General features: G+C 42.3%; 1 pseudogene; it reads left to right on the forward strand.

Annotated features, from left to right (window-relative positions):
- The first annotated feature begins 8,285 nt into the window (after positions 1-8,285).
- LOC120881712 lies at positions 8,286-8,827 on the forward strand (annotated as a pseudogene).
- Positions 8,828-14,510: the final 5,683 nt, after the last annotated feature.

Here is a 14,510-nt window from a genome sequence, read left to right on the forward strand (position 1 = left end):
CATGTGAGTAAGCTTGGAAGCAAATCCTCATGAGAGACACACACGAGACACCCTGAGTTCAAACCACTAGCTGCTCAATTTCTGACCTCCAGAAAATGTGTTGAGCAAGAAATGTTTTTTTTTTTTACATCTACTTTTTAAAAAGGAATAAACTGCTGTTATATACAACAACATGGATGATCTCAAAAGCATTATAGTGAGTGAAAAAAGAGCAAGACAGAAAAGAGTATGGACTGTATGACTTCATTTGTGTGAAGTTCTAGAAGTAAGACAAATATATGAGAGAAATACCAGCAGAGATTGCCTCTGCTGGAGGGTGGGGACTGACTGAAAAAGGGCACAAAGGAACATTCCAGGGTGAGTGAAATGCACTATATCTTGATTTGTGAGGTTAGGGTTGCCTGTATACATTTGTCAAAGCTCACTGAATAGTACAGTGAAGAATTGTGTATTTCACTACATGTAAATTATACCTCAAACACACACACTGAGTGCATACACACACACACACACAAATGGCATTAGGAGAAAAAAGATTATTACAAAGGAAATGGATACATTAAACTTGTAGCTTTTGTTTCTTGCCACATGATGTTACAAAGTAGATTTTTTCCCAAACTCATTCTTTACTTATACCTCTTGGCTTCATCTAGCCTTCACCTCCATTCCATCTTGGATAACTGTAGCAAAAGCTCTCCCCCATACATGAAAACCACCATGCCAAATCTGCTGGGTGCAAATGTACAGCTTCACCTGAGACACATTGAAATGAGCATCCTAGGCTCAACCTTGGTTTGCATGCTTCCAGGTCAGGCTATGAATGAAAAAGACAAGAGCAGGGAGATGATACGAAGCTCTTTAGCAACTCTTAGAGTTCCCCTGGAGAAGGAAATGGCTACCCACTCGAGTATTCTTGCCTGGAGAATTTCATGAACAGAAGAGCCAGGTGGGCTACAGTTCCTGGGGCTGCAAAGAGTTTGACAGGACTGAGTGACTAACACTTTCACCTTTTTTTCTTTTCAGAGCTCCATCCCATTGGAGAACTCTGGAAGAGAGGATGGGATGATCCCACCCAAATTATGAGGAAGCTGGGGCATTTATATGCCAACTCCCATGGGTCAGTGGTTGAAGGCTGATCATGGTGGTGTTAATTCTCCAGAAACTCTATTCTACTGTGTGGGTAGGCAGGGTGGGATCTGGCAGACAGAGAAAGCCTTCAAGCAAAGAAAGGCATAAGTTGGCAGCTGCAATTCAGATCAATATGGACAGAAATGGTAAGACATCAAGGGCTTAGACTTCCCTGGTGGCTCAGATGGTAAAGTTTCTGCCTACAATGCGGGAGACCTGAGTTCAATCCCTGGATTGGGAAGATCTCCTGGAGAAGGAAATGGCACCCCACTCTAGTATTCTTGCCTGGAAAATCCCATGGATGGAGGAGCCTGGTAGGCTACAGCCCATGCGGTCCCAAAGAGTCGGACACGACTGAGCAACTTCACAAGGGCTATGGGTGGGGCATTATAACTGTCTGCTATAAGATCTAAACATAGAGGGTCGATATTGTTCCTTGATTGAGTCTGGGGTCTTAATCCAGGTCCCTATACTAGTTAGCTCTTGCTGTGTAACAAACCACCCCAAACCAAGATGGCTCAAAACAATAAATATTTTGTTTAGCTCACAATTCTGGAGATTGACAAGGAAATTTCTATCTGGGTCAGCTCAGCTGATCTCTGCTTGGCCCTCTCATATGTCTGCAGATTTGAGTTAAATGAATGGTTGCTTTAAGCCACTCATTTGGTTGCGGATGGTCACAAAGGCTAACTGACAGATGGGCTAAAGGAGCACAATTAGATCACGTGGTCAGGTAAAGCCTCACAAGAAGGGCCCATTTAACTGAGTCTTAAAAGACGCCAGGAAGATGGGGATGGTAGAAGAGGGCAGAGTGGTCAAGACACAGAGGACAGCAAGTGCAAAGGCTGTGGCAGGAAAGGACTCTATTTGGAGGGAATTGAAGGAAGATGAAGAAATGCTGCTAGGAGTGAAGGACAGAGAGATAGAAGATTAAGACACTTGGGGAAAACCTATTCCTACTCTGACTCATGAGAGGAAAGTAGCCATAAAAATATGCTCCTAAGGGGGACACATGTACCGCCATGGCTGATTAATGTCAATATATGGCAAAAGTCACTATCGTAAAGCAATTAGCCTCCAATTAAAATAAATAATTTTTAAAAATAAAAATATGTTCCTGATTAATATCTATCATTAATAGAGCCTTATTCAAAAATACATCCTGAGTACATATCTTTTTTATTTAATAGCCTTTTTAATTAATAGAGGATATGTTAATAAATGACTCATTGGAAAAGACCTTGATGCTGGGAAAGATTGAGGGCAGGAGGAGAGGGAGACTGAGGATGAGATGGTTGGATGGCATCACTGACTCAATGCACATAGGTTTGAGCAAACTCTGGGAGTTAGTGATGGAAAGGGAAGCCCAGTGTGCTGCAGTCCGTGGGGTCACAGAGTCAGACATGACTTAGCAACTGAACAACAACACTAATAAAATTATTCCCATTTTTCTCCAGTCTTCTCCTACTCTTCCCACCGCCCCCTCCATTCTCCCCAGGCTCACACAGCTACAGGAGGAGGGAGGTGGGGTAGAAGCAGATGGAATATTCCTGAAAGTGGAGACAAAATGAGAACTAAACAAAAGAACTCGGCTTCCCTGGTGACTCAGTAGTAAAGAATCTGCCTGCCAATGCAGGACACATGAGTTCAATCCCTGATCTGGTAAGATCCCACATGCCAAGGAGGAGCAACTAAGCCCATGCACCATAATCACTGAGCCCTCGAGCCACAGCTACTGAATCTCCTGCATTACAGCCTGTGCTCAGCAACAAGAGAAGCCACTGCAATGAGAAGCCGCACACTGCAACTAGAGAGTGGCCCTTGCTCGCCACAACTAGAGAAAAGCTTGTGCAGCAACAAAGACCCAGCATAGCCAAAAATAAATAAGGAAAAAAAAAAGAGTTCACAGAACAAGCCATTAGTGGGAGGAGGCCACTCAGCAAGTTGGCAATGTGGCCTGCTGGATTCTGGGAAATTGGCTTTCAACTTTGCCACCCTGAAAATGTCCAGCTCTTCTCTGAGTGTTGGTCTTCTCAGAAAATAGCCCAGGTGAAGCTTAAGGCCCTTCTAGCTCTGGTGAAATGAGGTTTTAGGGGACCCAGGAGTTTCATGGGGTTGTGTGTGGGTGAGCAGATGAGTAAGTAGAAATTAATTAATCTCAGATGCTGGAAAAGTATGAAAATAGAAAGGGAGTGAGAGACCTTGGAGGCTGAAGAAGAGAACAGGAGGTGGAATGCATTCACTAGGTCATCTTGAATTGCACCAGATTTCAGGTCAACAATAAACTAGCCCTCTGATTTCAAACATCTTGTGCTTGGGCACAAATGTGTTTGAGAAAGAACAGATGTGGAGGTAGACCAGAACTGAAACCCTTGTCTCAACAGACAATTGAATTCAGCAGGCAAATTCCCCAAAAAAGATTTGTTTAGTTTTGTTTTCATAAATGAAGGAAGCAAACTATACCATATCTGACATGGAAGCAGGCTTCCAGGACAAAAAATGGGCAAATGTGGAAAGAAAACTAAAAAAATTTACCATGCCTGAGGCACTAATTGAGAGACGAAGGATAGAGACCTTCTTCTGCTATTAAGGGACTATGTAAGATGGAGAAAATCACATCACCTTTCTGGGCTCCAGTTTCCTTGTATGAGGATGTAAGTGGATCATAGATGGCAAAAACAGCACACACGATACCAACAGCTCTGTCCAGGCCAGCGAGATGCATCAATCATCAGTCAGCACGATCTTCCCTGCGACATCTAGACGTGTTCTCTGAGTCCCTCGCAACAAAGCCCTTCCAGTGATCACTACCAAAGTAACAGAACTGACTCTCAAAATGAAACCTATCCACTTTTATGAACTAGACTACTGGTTCCCAGAGTTTGGGCTGCAGACTCCTGGGAGTCTGTGAGGTTACTGAAAAATGTCTGATGTTAAGTCGTACACTCACCAAACTTTGTCTCTATAATCAATGAAGTGCTATCTTATCATTGTCTTCGTTCCCAAAAGAGAACGGGAACATCTAGTCAAGGGCATTTCAAACTCTTCTGTTCTGGAACTTTCTATTCTGAGGCTGAATTTCTCTCTCTCCCCTACCCACTTCCCTCAAACTTCATTCTTCAAACACTAACATGGTTTCTATTGGTCAGGAAGGAATATCCCAACCTTGGTTGACAGGGGAAAGAACCAGACAGCAGACAACAGCAGGTGAATGACAACAATCATCACTGCTTTGTCCTTGAGATGAGCCATGATCAACTTGAGGGTCATCTGCCCAAACTGCCTCTCATATTTCAGGTCATCTGGCCAGGGTCTTTCTTTCCATATCATCTCTTAGACTTTCCTAAAGGTTTAATAGCATCCCAGATGCAAGCTTAGTTTCTCCTTCAACATTTGGGGTGGAAAGCTAAGACCCAAGGCAGTACAGAGAATAGGCTTGGGCACCACCACTAACTGGGTGAATGATCTTCAATAGCTTTCTTCATCTCTTTGAGCCTCAGTCCTCTCATCTATAAAGTGGGATAGTTGTGGTGATAAGACAATGCATGGGAATTGCCTAGAAAGTAGAGTCTGCCTCCTAGTAGGTATTCAACAAATGATATTCATAATGATGATAGATGTTTCCTGGACACTTCCTATGATGTCAGGTATTCTGTTAAGCATGTTAACAAACAACCTGTTTAAGTAAATGTATTTCTTTTTGGTGACAACAGATCACAAAACTAGCAAAGCTTCTGTATCTCAACTTTTGGATTCCAGGTATTGGCTAATATAACATGACAGAAACTATACTGTGTGAGTTCTGAGCCTGGGACCTGAGAGATGGTGCAGCCTTCTGCTGCTGCTCTTGGGACTCAGCCCAGCTGCTGTGTAAACAGACCTGGCTTGGTCTGCTGGAGAGTGAGGGACAAATGAAGCAAAGCCATGCTTTCCCGGCTAGAGTCATCCTAGCCCAACTAGCCCCGAGCCAACACAGCAGCTGACCTCATGCATATGAGTCAGCTGAGCAGGCAAGCCTGACTGAGATCAGCAGACCTGCCTAGCGGATCCCAGGACACGTTGCTGCCCCACAGAATTATGAACTAAATAAAGGATGGTGGTTTTCAACCACTATGCTTTTGTGATGATTTGTAATACAAGCCATTTTCTTCTTGACTACACAGTTAGACAACATTTCCCATGCTCCTTTGCTCCTAGATTGGGCATGTGACTAGTTCACCCCAATGAAATGTGAGAAGAAAGTGGCATGTGTCACTTTCATGCCAAAGCAGTTTAGAAGCTGGTGTGCCTTCTTGCTTCTTCCTTTGTCAACTGAATGGATGCACAGGCTCCAGCAAAGGGTACCAACACCTTAGGGGATGTGGAGCCACAATATGGAAAGAACCTGGGTTCCTGAATCACCACATAGAGGAGAGCCACCCACCATATGAAAATATCATATCCATTTGGACTTCACACAATCAACTAATAAACTTCAGTTGTGTAAAGCCACTGAAGTATGGGAAGGTATCCGTTATGGTAGTTAGCATTATCTTAAATAGCACAGGGATTATATATTTAAATTATCCCCACTTGCCAATAAAGAAACTGAGTAAAGAGAAAGCAAGCTAGTACAAATCTGAGTATGAAACTAGGCTGTCTGATTCACAGCAACTCCACATACTAGCTACCTGAGGTACTTGTCACAGTCAATCTTATTAAGAGCCCTTGAGGCCCTCATTAATGAGTTACTGTGTAGAGACACAATAATACAAGCCTTTACCGTTTCTTGCTCTTCCCTCATTCCCAAAACTTCACAGACTTTGAGGTCTGCATGAAGGGAGAAATTCATACTGATGTCCCTACTCTTCAGATGCTAGCTGCCCCGTCTGTCATACTCAGAATGGCCTAATAACTCTGCACCTACAGAACTTCTCACTTATGAGGGAGCTAGCTGCAAGCACAGCTTTCTTCAGAGCTCCACCTCTGCCACAAGGGGCGCATTCCTGTGCATTTCAGCACTCTCCCTGCTTCCAATGCCTCTCCCTTCACTTACACCACGGCCTCTCTCCACATTTCAAGGATGAGGGCAGTGGAAGGGAGAATGAAACGTTCATTCCCTTTGGTTTCGTTCAACAGTTGCTCACTGAGCACCTACTATGTGCCATGTATTGTGCTGAGCCCTGGCAATGCAAGGAAGATAAAACCCGGTAGAATCCCTCCCCTCCCCAAGCTTATAGCTAATGGGAAAAGGAAAAGCAGTACATGGGCCGCTGATCAAGGTGTCAGTCTGCTTAGTTCTCCATGAATATCCAGGACAGATGAATGACGGTGTATACAGTGATTCTTTTGCCAACATCTAGGGCAGCAATTCTTCATGTTAGCCTGAATTGAGAATCATCCAGATAGGCTTTAGTTTAAAAAGCACACCATAGGGCCTGATCCTCAGAGATTTTGATTTGGAACATCAGGAGTATGGACTCAGGAAATCTGCACCCTTAACAAACTCACTGGGAGGTTCTAATTCACATTGTCCTTTGAGAAACTCTAGTCTGTAGCAGGGGTAGAGTTTTCTTAGAACATTGTAGATGCAGTCCTGGGACTCGCGGGCTGATGTAGGCCAGGCCTTTGAAGCCAAAGGCTGGGGGCATCAAGTAGCACCGTAATGGTGCCCATAGCTGCTAGCAAGTCAGCACCGCAGAAGACCCAGAAGAACAGAGAACAAAGACTGATTAAACCCATCAAGTCCCCATGGAAAGATGGAGAGCAAGGGCAAATGTCATCACTGAGGTGATAAATAACACGCTGAATGTGAGTATGCAGAAGCCTTTCAGGGAAGCCGCTTGTGGGAACACATTAAAATAGCATAACAAACAACAGCACTTTCTGGGAAACTCAGATTTTTCTTACCTTAAATCAAATCTTCAGGGAAGAATTCATATGCCAAACAGCAGCACTGAATTGTTGCAAGAAGAGGCACCCACAGCTGGATCCTTAGCCAAGGCCCAGCTCTGGGAGCAGATCACTGCCCTTTAATAAGAGACTTGGTTCCTAATGATACAACAAGGACAAGTGGGTAGAAATCACAGGCAGGAAGTTGAGTGTGCTGTGAACAGGAATTTTCAAATAATGTAACAATGGAACTGTTTGCCTTTTGGGGCAGCAAACTGTTCTTTGAAGAATTCAAGTCAAGCCTAGATGCACTGCTGTAAATCTATCAAGTTCTCTTTGTATCTAGAAATACAAAAAAAAAAAAAAAACACAAGATTAAGACACTGTCCCTTGTCTCAATGGAATCATAGTCTAGTGACACAAAGAAAGTATGGCCCGTGACTACAATACGGTACAATGAGGCCATGACTCAAGTGTCCCTGGAGACCGCAAGAGTGCAGGAGAAGAGGTTTGGACTCAGATAGAAAGGTTGGGGAAGGCTTCCTAAAGCCAGTGTCATGAGATGTGAATGCTAAGACACTCAGAGAAGGAGAAGGAATGGCATTCGGAGCTGGAAAGGCAGGCGCAGATCAGATCAGGAGGAATTCTTGGGCTAAGGAGAGAGGTTATCTTGATAATGGTGAGGAGCCACTGAAGGTTGCCCTAGGTGGCATCTGGAATGAAAGTCACCCAGTTGTGTCCAACTCTTTGTGGCCCCTTGGACTATTGAATTTCCCAGGCCAGAATACTGGAGTGGGTAGCCATTCCCTTTTCCAGGAGATCTTCCTCAGGGATTGAACCCAGGTCTCTCACGTTGCAGGAGGATTCTTTACCAGCTGAGCTATTAGGGAAGCCCAAGTATACTGGAGTGGGTAGCCTATCCCTTCTCCAGGAGATCCTTGCAACCCAGGAATCAAACCAGGGTCTCCTGCACTGCAGGCAGATTCTTTACCAGCTGAGCTACCAGGGTGACTTCTGGAGCCATTTTCAATTTAAAAAAATTTTTCTTCAAGTCTAGAAAACTATTTGCTTCTTTTCAATTACTTTGTAAATTGGTAATATGTATGTAAAATCAATGTAATTTTAGTCATAATTCGGCATTTATAGAATCCTGTGATGTGAATGAGGTGGTATTATAAATCAGGAGAGATTCTTAATAAATAATATTGGCCCTTTTTACCTCTTAGCACTCAGCTCGTCCACCTGCGCTCCTCTTTCTTTCCTGTTTCCCTCTAGTTAGTTCCCAGATGAGCTGTCACCATGGGTTTGAGAGACTCAAAAAGCACCACCAGCCTCCAGGTGTTAAGCAACTACTTGGTGGAGGAGTAAAGGAAGCTTTGGGCAAGTCTGGCCCTGCTAGTATGGAAGACACCATCCTAGCTTCAGTGGGGCTACAGTGAGTGAAGACTGATGACACTCATCTCTTGGGATCTGATGAGGAGGAAAGTGAAGGAGCCAAGAAGCTAAGGGAAGAATGCCTCACACAGTATGAGTCAAAGAAAGCCAAAAGACCAGCACTTGTTGCCAAGTCTTCCATTTATTAGATGTGAAACCTTGGGATGATGAGACAGATAACGGCAAAACTAGAGGGGTGTGTCTGAAGCATGCAAGCAAATGGCTTGTTCCGGGGCTCTTCTAGACTAGTCTCAGTGGGCTATGGAATTTTAATACTTCCAGTACAGTGTGTAGTTGAAGACAATAAGCTTGGGGCAGAAGTGCTGGAGGAGCAAATCGCTGCTTTTGAGGACTATCTGCAGCCATGGACGGGGCTGAGTTCAACAAGATCTAAAGTCCATCATGGATTCATGCCTCTAAATATAGTGGTGGTGGTGGTGGTGGTTTAGTCACTCAGTCGTGTCCAGCTCTTTGCAACCCCACGGATGGTAGCCCGCCAGGCTCCTCTGTCCATTGGATTTTCGAGGCAAGAATACTGGACTAGGTTGCCATTTCGTTCTTGAGGGGATCATCCCAACCCCAGGGATCGAATCCACATCTGTGTCTCCTGCATTGCAGGTGGATTCTTTACCACTGAGATACCAGGGAAGCCTACACACACACACACACACACACACACACACAAGAAACCTTTCCCTACACCCAGATTGTAGAGGAATTCACTTATATTTTCTTCCAGTATGAGTGTGGCTCATTTGAACTTAATATATATATATATCTCACTCTATCTTACAAGCATAAATTCCAAATGGATCAGGGATCCAAATGTTAAAACAAAAAAGCCACACTCATACTGGAAGAAAATATAAGTGAATCCACTACAATCTGGGTGTAGGGAAAGGTTTCTTAACTATGCCTCAAAATCTAGAGGCAGTAAAAGAAAAGTCTGACAGGTTTGATTACTTAAAAACAAAATTTTGCATGCCCCAAAACACTATAAACAAAGTCAAAGCACAACTGACAAATGGAGAGAAAAATTCTTAAACAAATCATAGAAAAATACAGTACTATTCCTAATATACAAATAACTCTTGAAAACGGGGGGGACAAAGGGCTGGGGGAAGGATGTGTTGAGGAGTTTGTGCTTAATGGTTATAGGGTTTCTATTTGGGATGATGGAAAAATTCTGGAAATAGACATTGGGGATAGTTGCACAACAGTATGCATGTGCTTAACGCCAATGAAATGTACACTTAAAATGGATAAAATGCAAGAGTTATAGCTATATATATGTATGTCTATATATACACTATGCACGTGTATGTGCTCAGTCATATCCGACTCTGCAACACCGTGGACAGTAGCCCGCCAGGCTCCTCTGTCCATGGGATCTCCCAGGCAAGAATACTGGAGTCTTTGCCATTTCCTCCTCCAGGGGAGCTTCCCGACCCAGGGGTCAAACCCATGTCTCCTGCTTCCCCTGCACGGGCAGGTAGGTTCTTTACCACTGAGCCACCTGGGAAGTCCCTATATATACTGTACACACACACATATATAACCACTATAAACATTTTTCAAATCACTGAAAAAAAAATGAAGGACAAAGGACAAAAATATCTAATGGAAAAATCAGAAAAATATTTGGACAAGTAGTTCACAAAGAAATGATAAAAATGGCCCTTAAATGTAAGAAAAATGTTGAAACTCATTCATAATTAGAGAAATACAAAATACAGCAATATTACGAAATGCTCTCTAAACTATCAGATTGGTAAAAGTTTATTATGTTGACAAGACTGTGAGAAAAGTGGCATTCTCCTACATTATTGGTGGGAACGCAAACTGGTACAATCCTTCTGCAGGAAAGTTTAGCAATATGCGCAGAATTACATATGCAAGTTTGCTTTTGATCCAGCAATTTCTCGTCTGTGAAAAACATCCCCAAATACAAGAATACATATGTATAAGATTATTTGTAATTACAAAATATTGGAAACTACCTTAATGTTGGTGCATGGGAGACTGACTGAATAAATAAATGAGGCACTGACACAATGGAGCACTACATGCAGATGCAAAAAAAATAATGACAAAGAGATCTATGAACTGATTTGGAATGAACTGCAAGACGTAATGGTAAGTGAGAAGAAAAAAGCACAGTACAAAATAGTACCCAGAGTAAGCTCCCCTCTGTGTGAGAAAGAAGAGGAAGAAGAAGATATACATGGGGACTTTCTTGGTGACTCAGTGGTTGGGACTTGGTGCTTCCAATGCAGGGGGTATGGGTTTGGTCAGGGAACTAGGAGCCCTCATGCTGCATGGTCAAAGAATAATTAATGAAAAACTCAAACTAGAAAACATGGGATACTTTTTTTTTAAATAAAGTACCCCTGTATCTGTTCAACTGTGCAGAAGAAATGGAGAAAAGATAAACTAGAAACTGAGGATACTGGGTAACTATAGGGGATAAGAGGGAACAGAGTGGAGAAAATGGGGGACTGGGAACAGGGTAGTAGAGATGAGAGGGAAATGACATTTTTATGAGTATACATCTTTGTTTAGTTCTGGCTTTTAGAACTTTGCTAATGCTTTGATTACCATAAAAAAATTATTAAAACCAGGATGTGAAAAGAGCTCAAGATGGTGTGCAATTGGCAACAAATCAGTGTAAGTTGTTGCAAGTGAACAATATAACCAGACTGAAGGGAAAATAACTAACCTAAGTCAAATTGTAAACAGAAGTTTGATTATATACCTCACAGGTAAAGACACAAAGAACTGTATACTATTCTCTAGTTAGTAAATTGCTTTCCATGGAGGTTTAGTTTAGCACTTCCAAAACTACTTTATGTGTGTATTAGGACTAAGCAAGTACAGAAATTTATCATGGAGAATGAGAAACAGATTTCTCACTGTTGGGGAAAGGAATTACAAACAAGAAAAAGAGGAAAGCTAGGGGGAACTCTGAAGGATGGACTGGAGGAAATACCAATAGGAGCACATGGGTTTTTAAACACATGTACATAATGAGATGAAGAGAAATAAATCAGGTATGTGTTACAGGTGTGAGCATACATGCATATGTTCTCTCCTCCCATTTACTGAGAGCATGGAGAAGTCATGACACCCCAGTAGCAAGAAGCATACCTATCCCAACATCTTGGTTTCTAAATACCATTCTTCAATAAAAAGAACCAGAGTTCCCTAGAAAAATGGTTATTTCAGAGCTAGGATAGGGAACATATAAGTTAAACCTGGCATATCTTATCATGCCAGAAAGTAAGGAAGTGCTCAGGAAATGACGAGGCGTGCTGAAAGGACATGGAACCAACTCAAACGAGCTTCCAAGGGTCAAATCTGGGACAATCTGACCAACAAAATAATCACAGCAATAGATTATAACCCACAGGAAAAATATATATACTGATATTCTTTAATATATTTATAATACATAAATAAGTAAAATATCAGCTCCTCCTTGCAACTCCAATCAATAAATGTAGAAGAAATGTTGGAAGCTGAGAAACACTACTTGGCAAAGACCACAGTTATTCTTGTTGCAGGTAAGAATCGTTGATGGGTGCTATTATGGACTGTGTTCCCTCAAAATTCACATGTTGAAGCCCTGACTCCAATGTGTCTGTATTTGGAGACAGGGCCTTTAAGGAGGTAATTGAGGGTAAATGAAGTCATAAGAATGGCAACCTATTTCAGTAAGCCTGATATCCTTACAAGAAGAGAAAGAGGCATGGGGGATGCACAGACACAGAGAAAAGGCCACGTGAGGACACAGTGAGCCATCTACAAGCCAGAGAGGCCTCAAGAGAAACCAATCCGGCCAACACCTTGATCTTGAACTTCCAGCCTCAAGGACTGTGAGGAAATTAATTTCTGTTTTTTAAGCCACTCAGTCTATGGTATCTTGTTACGGTAGCCCTAGCAGACTAACATGGATGATAAAAGTAGTGTGTACAAGTCATCAGGAGAAGATATTTACATCATCTCATTGTCTTTCCTCACAAGACACGTTTTTTAACTACAAGGGTTAAAACAGTAACTTTATATTGGAGGACCCTGTAGATCCCACCTTAACTAAGTGATCAAGGTTAACATCACTAGTAATAAGACACTGACATCATGAATCCCTGAGACAACAGACACAACATTTCTGTTGAATTCTTGCCTCAAATGCAAACCTCAATTTTAAAAAAATGAAAAAATATTAGACAAATTCAAATTGAAGGGCACTGTACAAAATAATTGACTAGAACTCTTCAAAAGTATAAAAGTTTTGAAAGACAAGTAAAAACTGAGGAGCTGTCACAAACTGCAGGAGACTAAAGAGACAAGACAACTAAATGTGATGTAGGACCTTGGACTGGATCCCAGACCAGAAAGAGACATCAGTAGGAAAACTGGCAAAATCTAGATAAATCCCATAGACGAATTAATAGCATTTTATCAATTAATATTATTTTATCATACCATGTTTGCAATTTCTCTGTAAATCTAAAATTATTTCAATGAAATTTTTAAAAGAGCCAATGTTGAATTAAAAAGAGTTCAGATACACTATGAGTTTGTTTACATATTCTTCTAAAATACACACACACTTCCCAGGTGGTACCAGTGGTAAAAAAGAGCCCACCTGCCAACTCAGGAGACATAACAGATACAGGCTCAATCCCTGGGTTGGGAAGATCCCCTGGAAGAGGGCACGGCAACCCACTCCAGTATTCTTGCCTGAAGAATTCCATGGACAGAGAAGCCTGGCAGGCCACAGTCTGTGGGGTTGCAAAGAATTGGACACAACTGACTGTGATGCTGGGAGGGATTGGGGGCAGGAGGAGAAGGGGACGACAGAGGATGAGATGGCTGGATGGCATCACCGACTCGATGGACGTGAGTTTGAGTGAACTCCGGGAGTTGGTGATGGACAGGGAGGCCTGGCGTGCTGCGATTCATGTGGTCGCAAAGAGTCGGACACGACTGAGCGACTGAACTGAACTGAAGTGACTTAGCATGCACACACATAAACAATGAAAAACATTATTCATAGATAGATACATATGTACCAAAAAAAATACAAACCTGAGCTTGACAGTGGTTTGGTTCTCAGTGTTGGCTGCACAGTGGAATCAACTCAAGAGCTTTAAAAGCTACTGATGCAGGCTATCTTAGAAAAGAGAAAGCTACAGTCCTTTCTTTGGCCACCTAGCACTCCCTAGTTTTAAGAAAGAAAACTAAGACCTATTCACATCTACACTAAACAGATGTTTCAAAATACACACAAAAACATGCTTAGGAGTCTGGAAAATCATAATAAAGTAGCAAATAAAAATCACTCTGACTTGGAAAAAAACTGATGCTTGAGTTCCTCCCTTCTTTCCCTCCCCTCTTTTTGATTTTCTCTGTCTTGTCTGAGATCCAGGTACAAGGGATTTCTAAAAGATTCTCAGGTGATCCTGACTGTGTATCCTGGGTTAAGAACCACTGGGCCTGAAGGAGACTAAAGAAATCAGAGTTAGCTTCCACTGCAGGGGGAGGGAAAAGCATGGAATCAGCAGGAGAAAACCAACTTTACTTAAAATCTGAAGGAAAAATTACTAAATGTTAGGATGTATAATTCTGGAAGATGAGACCACAGGTATTTGTCACATTATCCTCAAGTTTGTCTCTATTTCTTTAAATTTATAACATTTTTCAAAGAATAAAAACAAGCTTATTTGCCAGTCCATAGGAGTATCATTTTGACGAATGTAAGATATAATCAAGAAACATTGCTAGTTTCATTTTATAGAGACAAAGAAACAAAGAAAGAAACACGGGCTGCAGATTTGCAGCTATTAAAGGCTTACTGGAAGTCCCATCAGTAATTTTGGCATCTTCTTCAGACCTCTTCGGAGAAGGCAATGGCACCCCACTCCAGTACTCTTGCCTGGAAAATCCCATGGACGGAGGAGCCTGGTAGGCTGCAGTCCATGGAGTCGCTACGAGTGGGACATGACTAAGTGACTTCACTTTCGCCTTTCACTTTCATGCATTGGAGAAGGAAATGGCAACCCACTCCAGTGTTC

The sequence above is a fragment of the Oryx dammah genome, unplaced genomic scaffold, assembly GCF_014754425.2.
Source record: "Oryx dammah isolate SB20612 unplaced genomic scaffold, SCBI_Odam_1.1 HiC_scaffold_23, whole genome shotgun sequence".
In the NCBI taxonomy this organism is placed as follows: domain Eukaryota; kingdom Metazoa; phylum Chordata; class Mammalia; order Artiodactyla; family Bovidae; genus Oryx; species Oryx dammah.